Raw genomic sequence first — 11,006 nt, forward strand, 5'->3', positions numbered from 1 at the left:
GACATAAAATCACTTTTGTAAATTTCTTTTGATGCGGACATCTTAACATCTTTGACACACACACACACATATATATATATATATATATATAAACACACGCACACACACATTTATACTAAATTTAAATCATTATATAATATTTTCTTTAAATATCATCTTTAAGTTGATCTAACCAGGCCAGATTTGTCCATTTGTAATCACTTTAATTTGACTATGCAACAAAATTAAAATCTGGTGTCACAGAGTTGTTCCCACATCTGATGAGCAGAAAATGATGAGATGAAACCATTTGCTTGATCATGGAAGTGCAGATGATCATCTTTAAACTGACAAAATAACATCTAACCAACGTCAAACTTGATATGACAAAATCCCACGACAATCCCTCCTACGCTCTGAATCACTGTTTTATAGCCTGACAGTGATGTCATCACTTAAGCCACTTGAAAGCCAACTGCTCGGACTGTTTATGTGCACATTTGAGGAAATGAGACCCCCAGATGTTGTAAAACCTCAAGAAAGGCTCCCATCAGGTCCTAGGGTCCCAGGCAGACTTTACTCTAATGACTTAACATAGATGTGCTATGTATATTCTAAGAGAGCCAGAGAAAAACGTGCACAAACAGCAGGATTTAGCTTTGGTTTCCTTAATGCGTTTCCTGTTCTACTGGCCTCAGACGGTCCACTGGAATGGAGAGGAGGGGCCGCGTCGCCCAGCACTCTCTTGCTGCATAATTTGGTGCTAATGGCCAAGTGTCTTTTTATGGGCTGCTACAAACAGCCACTTGAATTTTACTAGGCGCAATTTTGCATGCCTGTGTGTGTCTTATGAGCGCTAATGGCAAAATCTGACCTTTGACTAGTTTTATTTAACAGTTCACATCCAGATTAGAAAAAAAAAACTGATTCTAGGCGAACATTCATTTGTGAAATACATTTAACAGTTATGATTTCAATGACACAACCACATGAGGCATGTAATGTGATGAATAACTATAACATAACAAGATTTAAACTCTAATCTCTACATGACAACGATGTAAAAATCAGGAATAAACTGTGAAAAATATGATTTAAAAGGACCAGTGATTGTGCAACACCTCTGTTCAACTGTAACAGATTATAAGGTCAGCTATTAAATATATTAAATTCTGCACCGCAGCCCACGCAATTCCCTTATACCAGATAATCACTCTCAAAATATATAATACTCTACTAGGAACACAACTACGCAACTACAACTTATGCAATAAGACTTATTTGTTCCCTATTTTTTCCTTCAGCATCTCAGTTGAAAGGACTTAAAGGGATAGTTCACTCAAAAATGAAAATTTCCCCATGATATGCTCACCCTCAAGCCATCTTAGGTGTATGTGACTTTCTTCTTTCAGACAAATACAATCGATGTCATATTAAAAATGTCCTGGCTCTTCCAAGCTTTATAATGTTACATAATGTTACATAGCTTTATAAAGATACATAACAGCTACAAGTGTATGCACTACTTGCTTTATGCAAGCACTATATAGCACTATATAGGATAAATCACTATACAGGATTTACCCTATTATACTTTATCGACACGAATTGATAGGTGAAACAACAAACAGCCACTCACAAATAGTCTATAAACAAAGCATCGGGCTGTCTTTGAGTTCACATGAACAACGGTTAAAGTTACTCGTCGTCAGGCTACAGAAGAATACCATAATTCCTCCGTTCAATTAGGCCTAAGACATCGAGAGTCAGGCAGACCTATAACAACCCAGCCACAACACATACTTGCGAATAACATGCCTTACCTTAACACAAAATCGACCACCGAGTCCAGCGTTTATTTTTTTTCTACGAATCTTTGAGTTAACGTACTAAACATGAGTGGAATTTGCACCGCAGCGCCCCCACACCTTGATGCTCATGACAAGAATAGCATGTTATCTTTATTGAAGTGAATTAGGTTTAAATTGCCGTCATGCATGAATGAATGATATTTTTGCAATTTTACACATAATAATCCACGATGATCACATTACACAAAACTGAAATTGCACGTCAAAATAAAATATTGTCAATATTTTTTGAGACCCCCCAAAATTTCACAAATCCCGTTTTCAGGGGAGCCCATGTCTTATTAAGGGGAGCCGAGCTCCCCCTAGCTCCCCCGTAGTTCGCACCCTGAGTATAGGCATGCTAGATGGTTTGATGGGGTCAAAGCTTTAAACACAGCATTATGGGATTGATTTTTTTTATTTTTGATGAAGAGAAGGGGGTGTATTCCACTGTGTTAAAAGCTTAATGGCACTCCCCAGACAAGCCTCAAACAAGGGTAATGTAGACAGAATTAAATGACTCTGTCTAATTAATTAGAAGAGCGGAGGCTGGTAAGAAACAGCAGTGGCTTCTCATTAGACCGAGTTTGCGAGTCTCTGGAGAGTGCTGGTTTGGAATATTATCCGTTGCAAGCGACATTTCCCAGCAGGCTCTGGTTGCTGACACATGCACGCACTCAACCGCCCGTTGTTAGTGTGGTTGCTGTGTTTCCGCATTGTGTTCCCTAAAAAAACACAAGAGGAGAGGATCACAGAATAATTAAACACACCCACTTTGAAGTCTGTTTTCTCGCCTCAGGATGGAATTCTTTTTCAGGATTTGTTGTTGTTGTAGCTCTGACCCAGAACTTAATGGACGCGGCGCACGCCTGTTAAAGCGTGTAACGCCTACAGTGTGAGCATCAAACAGCAACTCAACAAATATCTTGTACATCTCGCCTTCCCTCTGTATCTGGGATAATCTCTTATCTGATAACAAGGTCTAGTCAAACTGAATCATTTGGATTAGAGCTTTCCAACCGAGTTTGATTCATTTGATACATTCAAGCTGTTATTTGATTCTTTTTGTGAATCGTTTGCAGTATATGTAGATGTAATTCAACCATAGTAAATTCACCCAAAACACAGCCTAGATTGTTAGTCCTTCGTATCATTCACTCTCACTCACTCATGCCACAGTGTCAGTTGTGTACTGCAGCACCGTGTTTCTTTCATATTAGATAAGCAGATTTATGTGTGTTTCTGTCTCTGTCTTCAGTCTCTCTCTCTCTGCTCTTCCTCTTGCATGGCTGTGTCTGTGTCTTTGAAGTCTAGTGTGTGCTTTAATGAGTGTGTATTATCAGACTTGTTCAGCCCAAACCGCACCAGGTCTGCTGTCCTGAGGCCACTCCGCTCTCTCTCTTTCACCATCCCTCCTTTCCTTTCCTTTCCTTTCCTTTCCTTTTTTCCTCTTTTTTTCTATTGTCGATTCCTTTGTTTTTCTGTTATTATTCTTTTTTCCCTTGCTACCTTCTACCTTTCTTTTTCTTTCCCATACTTCTGTTTGTTTGTTCCTTTTCTTTCTTTCTTATTTTCTTCTTTCATTACTTCAGATGCTCTTTTCACCGTTCCTTCCATCCTTCCTTCCTTCCTAACTTGCTTCCTTCCTTCTGTCCTCATTTCTTTCTTTCTTTTTCTCTTTCTTTCTTTCTGTCTTTCTGTCTTTCATTGACTCTTACCCTTCATGTCCTTCTTTTCTTACTTGCTTTCATTAATTGTTTCTTCCTTCTGTTTCTTTCTTTCATTTACTTTTATCTTTCCTTCCTTCTGTTTCTTTCTTTCATTTACTTCTCTTTCCTTCATTGTTCCTTCCTTCATTACATTTCCTCTTATTTCTCACTTTTTTCCTTACTTCCTTCCTTCCTTCCTTCCATCCTGCCTTCCTTCCTTCATTACTTTTCTTCTTATTTCTCACTTTTATTCTTTCTTTCTTTTTCTTTCTTTCTTTCCTTCCTTCCTTCTGTTTCTTTCTTTCATTTACTTCTCTTTCCTTCCTTGTTCCTTCCTTCATTACATTTCCTCTTATTTCTCACTTTTTTTCCTTCCTTCCATCTGTTTCTTTCTTTTTTCATTCATTAATATCTTTCCTTCCTTGTTTCTTTATTTTATACTTTCCTTCCTTCTGTCATTCCTTTCATTGCCTTCCTTCCTTCCTTCCTCTCACTATCAGTCACACTCTCTCTTTCTCTCTCTCTCTCTCTCCCTCACTCAATTGGGCTCCAAGCTCGTTCACCCCCGGCAGCTTGTCTTCTGTCTCCTGGTAGGTGATACTTGGTTTTGATGTATAAATCATCCTTGACTGTTCAGTCTTTAATTAATGACCCCCATCTGTCCTTGCTGGGTGAGCTTGAATTTTAAAATGCTGACACACCAAACAATCGACTTGCGACTGCCTGACGCAACAAGCCCCCGAGTAAAGCAAGCTATCAGCGCACAGAGAATAAGCAGTCTGACATAGACACCCTCACCTGCTCCGAGGTGCTTCCAGCCCATTTACCCGGCAGAGCAGGAGAGATAAAGCACGCGAGAGGCTGAAAACCAGTCGTCGGACAGAGCAGGGGCAATAATACTTCCGTCCATCAGTGGGCCAGACCAGTAAGGCTGTGTGTATGTGTGTGTGTTCATAGGCTTTTCAAGTGAGCCCTGCCAGAGTTTCTGAAGCGGTTATGGAGGCATCAAAGACAAGCGCCGCGGTGAGTCACTGTCTGCCTTTTACAATCTATGTACTGGATGTGTGCAAGACAGCGTTTCAGGCCATAGACGGGGCGTGCGGGACGTGCAGGTGGACAGGGTCAGGCTGTATCACATATGCATGAATAGCCAACAACACAAAACAAGAGAACATAAAGGCTCTGTTCTCGCTTTTGAATGCCGATGTTGTTGTTCCCATCGTTCCTGCTTTTCAGTCCACTCGGGCTGCTTTTTTGTTTCCTCTCATGTCATTAATATCAGCTGTTCATCTCGTTCATGTCTTTCTCTCCTTTCTCCCGCTGTGTGGGTCATCACTTCGTACAGCTGCTCATGTAGCATGATGGGACGGCTCTCTTTAAGTTGTCGCTACGATTTCCCTCTTTATCTTTCAAACTTGTGTTTTAATGAAGCATGTGCGACTCTTAACTAATTACACAGTTAACTGCTACAAACCTGTTTCTGCAAAGTGTACACTAGAGCTCATGAATTAGGACACCCTCCCCCCCAGTGTGAAAGTCTCAGCCCAGCGCACACAGTTTCTCGTTAGTGACGATTAGAGGTTGTGATGTGGAACTAATTTGCTGTTAGTTGCTTGTTTTGAATCTAATCCATCTTTGTGGGATCTCTGTGGACTCTGTATCATTCATCCATGTGCACCTACACTAACATTATCATCCGCACAGTGTTTTTCCTTAATTCATGAAAAAAAAACAGATCAGGATCAGTGGGAAAAAGAATCTGCTGCCGTCACAAAACACAGTTTTAGTCCCTTGAAAGCAGATGTATTATGTTATAGTTTTAAATTCCAAATGTAGAAGCCTTTTTTTTTTCGAGTATATTTATATTAAAGGGGTAGTTCAACCAAAAATAATTGTTCCAAACCTATATGCTGTTTTTAATCATTTTAATGGCACAAAATTCATATATTCTAATTGGGTTGTACACTTCCGTTGATTTATTTGATCAAAATAAATATATTATTACAGTTGAAAACAGCTGTTTTCTATTTTAATATATTTGAAAATGTAATTATGATGCCGTTACTCCAGACTTCAATGTCACATTTTCCTACAGAAATCATTCTAATATGCTGATTTGGTGCCCCCCAAAAATCTGTATTGTTACTTTTGATCAATTGAATGCTTCCTTGCTGAATAAAAGGGTTAATTTCTTTAAAAAATGGTTTTGTGTATATAATATCTTGATGGGATGAATGGAAAAAGCTTGTCTATGTCAGGCAGAATTAGAGTGATTCATTCTGTCTAAATGCCATGTCTCTGCCATTCCAACAGCAAACCTTGGAGAATAACTTAACCAATCTGGTGAAGAGGAACAGTGAGCTGGAGAACCAGATGGCCAAACTCATCCAGATTTGTCAACAGGTGGAGGTGAGTCCAAGCAAATGTATCATTATATTCTTCATCCTTCACATAACCATCATCATCAAACTCCCTCTTATAGACTTTCAAATCCATGTTCAGATATTTTCCTCAAACAAATTAGTTTGCATTTTATTTTTAGTGAAACAGAAGGAAGCTACAAATGCTTGTTAGAGGTTCAAGGCTATTCCAGGGATGCAATTACAAAGTGTAAAGAATGATGTATATTTGATATTTCTAATTTGCATATGATTTTTGCATTTATATGGATGTGTGCATGAATGTTTTTTGAATTGTGTGTCTATCTTCCTCAAGTGCCAATGAATGTTTTTTTTTTAATTCACAGTCCAGTGTGCAGCTTTTGCATGGCTTGTATTGGCTTGAGTTCTACATTGACATTCATTTTATGCTGAGCCAAAGGCTATAGTATCAATATGAATGCAGATTGGTAAATGCTTTTCTTGTGAATAAAAGAGACTAGCACTATGCATACATTCACTCATGGTCAGTATAATAGAAAGACCCTTAAATAGGGATCATCGAAGGTGTCTGAATCATAAAGATTTCCTACTACACAGTTTAATAGAGATGCTTGTTCAAGCAGAAAATTATTCAGTTGTATTTGATACTATTTTCTGTTTTTCTTGCTTTTTTTCTCCCATTTGTTAATATTCCACTGTGGTTTATCATTAAAAGTAACTTAAGTTAACCTGGTTTCCTGTATATATTTTATCTAATCTTTAACCAGATCTCAACAGAAACACACAATCTGCTTAAGCAAGTATTATACACACTAAGATACATTTACATGAAAAGTGAAAAATGTATGTGAATCCCTGAGGTAATATCTTAGCTAAAACTAATGTAGAATCTAATTAATGAGACAAGATTGAAAGTGCTGATCAGGGTAAAAAAAAATGGAGTTTGCTATTCACAAGAAGTCTTGCCTGATGTGAACCATACCTCGTACAAAAGAATGCTGAATGCTGAAGTCTGAATGCTGAAGATTAACCATTGTTGACTTACTTAAAGCAGAAATATCTCTACACATTAGTCATCAGTCCACACAGTAAGACAAATTGTCTATAAATGGGTAAAGTTCAGCAGTGAATGCTCAGTGATGTCAAGAAGAGTCATAGAGTCAGTTTAAAACTTACAAAAATCTCTGGAATATGCTAACATAGGGTCAGTTTCACGGTTGTTATTAAATTACTTGCTTTTCCCCCTAGAATTTTTACATGGTTTGCACAATAACAACATGAAAACATTATTTGTTAAGTGAAGTGTGTTTTTCCATTGTTGATTTTAATGACCAATTTTTGCAGAAATCAGTGGTAAATCAAAGCGTTCACACACTTTATTTCCTACAAAGTAAGATTTACATCTATCTATCTATCTATCTGTATTTCTGTCTGTCTGTCTGTCTATCCCTCTCTCTTTCTCTCTCTCTCTCTATATGTGTGTGTGTGTGTGTGTGTATTTTTCTTTAGGACTTTCTATTCATCAAAAAATTAAATAAAAAAATTAAAAGTGTTCACTGATCACAAAAATATTAAGCAGTATGACTGTTTTCAACATTGATAAAAACAAGCAATATTTCGTCAGCAGCAAATCAGCATATTAGAATGATTTCTGAAGGATCATGTGACACTGAAGACTGGAGTAATGATGCTGAGCCTTTATCTTTAAATCAGAGCTTATTAAAAGCACGACAAACAAGGCACCAGGGATATATTTAGTCCTTTGCTTGATGTCACCTTGAACATCAGCTGAGCGAGTTGTTACTCCAAATATGACTCAAGATCAGCAGTAAGACATCAGGCACAAGGGAAATTCATATCGTCCTTTTTAATGACTCTGTCAGGATGGTTGTCCTTGCTGTTTGAGAAAAGAAAGCAGGTGACAAGGCATTGTTACTCATTAGCTGAATCAGTCTTGTTGAACCCGGTGGGGATTGCATGCGTAGCACGTCTCTAACCTCAGCTGAACCGCACATAAAAAAACTTCTGCATACCACCAGCTGCTTTGCTGCATTTGAAAATATTAAAATAGAAAGCAGACATTTTAAATTGTAATAAAATATTACAATATTACTGTATTACTGGGCAAAAAATACAGCCTTGGTGAGTGTAACAAAGTTCGTAGTCACGGGAAGAAGGAGGCGGGAACCGGCGAACTTTCAACGAAACTTTAATGATAAAATAAACACAAAATAGCGCGACAGCCCCTCGCGGACGACTGTCGCGCACAAACGAAACTAAAACACAAAATAAAATCCAGGCCTGGTCCTCTCTCGTCCAACACTGTAGTCACTCCTCCTTTATCCCAGCTGCTTTGAGCACTCAAAGAATGTAGCTCACTTCTCAGCCTAGTGAGTTAGTGTGGTGAAGGCCATTCATTTTAAAGCATTTAAAAACAGCTTTCCGCAGTAAATCCCCAGCTACGTATATTATATTGAGTTGAACTCTCTCAAGGTGATTTAAAAATGGTTAAACCAATCCAAAATAAATGTTTAACTGCATTCCATGCCATTTTCTCCTTTATTATTAAAATCTAGATCAATTATTCAAGACTGACTGTTGTAAGAATGTTCACCGAACAGCTTATCAGTCATTGAACGTCTATTTACAGACAGTTGTTCCAAACCTCCAAACCTGCATGACTTTCTGTCTTCAGTGTAATTTTATTTTATTTTATTTTATTTGTTCTGTTTTGATTTTCCCCATTGACTTTTATTAAATGGAAAAAAAAATTTAACATTCTTCAAAATATCTTCTTTTGTGTTCCACGGGAGAAAGAAGTCATACAAGTGAGGCAAAATTTGTTTATGGCTCTCTTTAAACCCTCTGTATTGCTGGCATGATGTGTCTCCATTGTAAGTGCATTATTTTGGCCAAATTGAGATCCAAAAAAGGGGAAGAATCAAAATGATCTTCTGTGGTACTTAACATTATGCCTCAGATGTTATCGCTAGAACGTGAATGTGCTCTAATGACCAGATTAGCCAATCAGAAGACTTTTTGAGGTGCTTTCAGCCTGTCAATCATTTTTCAGGACAGCCCATATATGGGAGTTAGGCTGGATTAGTCTGGGTTTTCATGTGATTCATTCAAGTTAAGCAGCATATTTAGCTTTATAAACCATTGTCAGTTGTTAGTGTGTCACGCAAACACACTGAGAACACTGAGATGTTAAAACGTGTGTAAAACTTGAACTCATATCATTAATATTCTCTTTCCTCCATACTATATAGCTGGGTATGACCCATTAAGATGTTGGTCAATAAGTGCATTATCTGGAATGCATCGCTTTCTATTTTAAGGGTCACATTTGCAAATATCTGATAAACGTCTCAAAGCAGATTCACACGCTCTGTTGTGAAACATCTGCTTGAATATCATTCTAGCATTCGACAATGAATGAATGCGATGTATAGCAGATGCAAACTCTTAACAAATAGACCCTTCGGCATTCGTGTAGCTTCAGAGGAACATCTGCAGAGATGTTTACAGGGGTCTTTGTAAGCGTTATGTGAAAAATAGTGTCCATACCAAAGTTTTCCATAGATTCCATTAGACAAAAGCGTCACTGCTAACAGTGAAGGAAATATCCTGAGAGAGCCTGTGTTTAAATAACTCACGAGTGATGCTGTCAAGGGACCGTAGGTGTCTGGGGAACTTTGCACTTTCAGTTTTCTGTTTTTTACCTTTGGTGATTTGAAGCCTGGAGTCCATCACTGCCTCTTTGACATTCCAGGTTCCCTCTCTGGGCCGCTGTGGGTTATTAGCCCTGCGGTGCAAAGGGCCGCTTTGTTGTGTTGCTGTTGCACCGAGTGGACATGTGTGCAGCAATGTGGTGAGGGCTGCCATGCTGTTATGCATATGCCTCTCCTTCATCCATTTTTAACTGGGCCACTCGGACTCTCCGGCGACGAGGCAGGCCCCATAGGAGCGTCTTGTACAGCCGTGCACTTAGAGCACTCAGACCTGCCCCATCTGTCAGCATACAGGCAAGATACACAATAATCAGAGCTGCCTCAAAAACAGACCTCTGCTCAGTGGCATGTGTTCAACAGCACTTAGATTGTTTATGTACCCAAAGTGAACCGCTGGAGCTCATTAACAACCTTTTTATAGCATCCAGTGTCTTTCCCGTCCTGTGGATTAGTAGATTAAAGATGTGGCAACATGAAGAGATAAAGGTCAGGAACTGATGAGCCTTGTCAATAATGAGTCTTGTCGCAGTCATTACATGCAGCACACACTAGCATATGGGCTTAATGTCTAAATTCAGGGATGATCTGAAGAAGGAATGGACTTACAGGCTGAAATGTCTCTCCTTTCTGTAATGATATGGTCCACATCACTCCAGACAGGACATGATGTTGATATTCTCATGGATTTTGCATGAACTGAAGCAGAGAGGCTGGAGTAACTTAGTTATCCCAGTGGACTGATTAAGTGCCATTGTATTTTTTAATGAAACTCTTTGCTCTTATCTGCAGGTGAACACAGCCATGCATGAAGCCAAGCTGGTAGAGGAGTGTGATGAATTGGTGGAGATAATTCGCCAGAGGAAACAGGTCATTGCTGTCAAGATCTGTCGCAGTCATTACATGCAGCACACACTAGCATATGGGCTTAATCTGAAAAATAAATTGCTGAAGTGTGTGCAGACATTTTTGAGTCTCTTTCCATTAAATGTGCAAAAAATATACATGTTTTTTTCCACAGAACCTGTGCTAACAGTTTTCTTAGTCAGTATTTTGTCTTCTTAGTATCTATCACAGTTCTCTTTCATAGGTTAATTCAACTCTGCATAGCTATGACGCATTGGGAATGCCCCATGGGTGTGCCAATTGTCTCTTCGTTTATGCATGGGGTTAGGCGTTTGAGGCCAGCACGCCCTGACAGTGTTCTTTCCTGGGACATGTCTATCGTTGTTTTTTTAAACTTAAAATATATATTATATAATAATATTAAATAATTTATATTATATATTATAATAATAGTAAGTATATAGTATATACTTAAGTACAACATTATATATATATATATATATATATATA

At 38.4% G+C, this 11,006-nt stretch overlaps 1 pseudogene; it reads left to right on the forward strand.

Annotated features, from left to right (window-relative positions):
- The window catches only part of LOC107752035 (probable E3 ubiquitin-protein ligase MID2), a 91,123-nt pseudogene that overhangs the window by 50,988 nt on the left and 29,129 nt on the right, over positions 1-11,006 (forward strand).

The sequence above is a fragment of the Sinocyclocheilus rhinocerous genome, unplaced genomic scaffold, assembly GCF_001515625.1.
Source record: "Sinocyclocheilus rhinocerous isolate Xijiao unplaced genomic scaffold, SAMN03320098_v1.1 scaffold662, whole genome shotgun sequence".
Lineage (NCBI taxonomy): Eukaryota > Metazoa > Chordata > Actinopteri > Cypriniformes > Cyprinidae > Sinocyclocheilus > Sinocyclocheilus rhinocerous.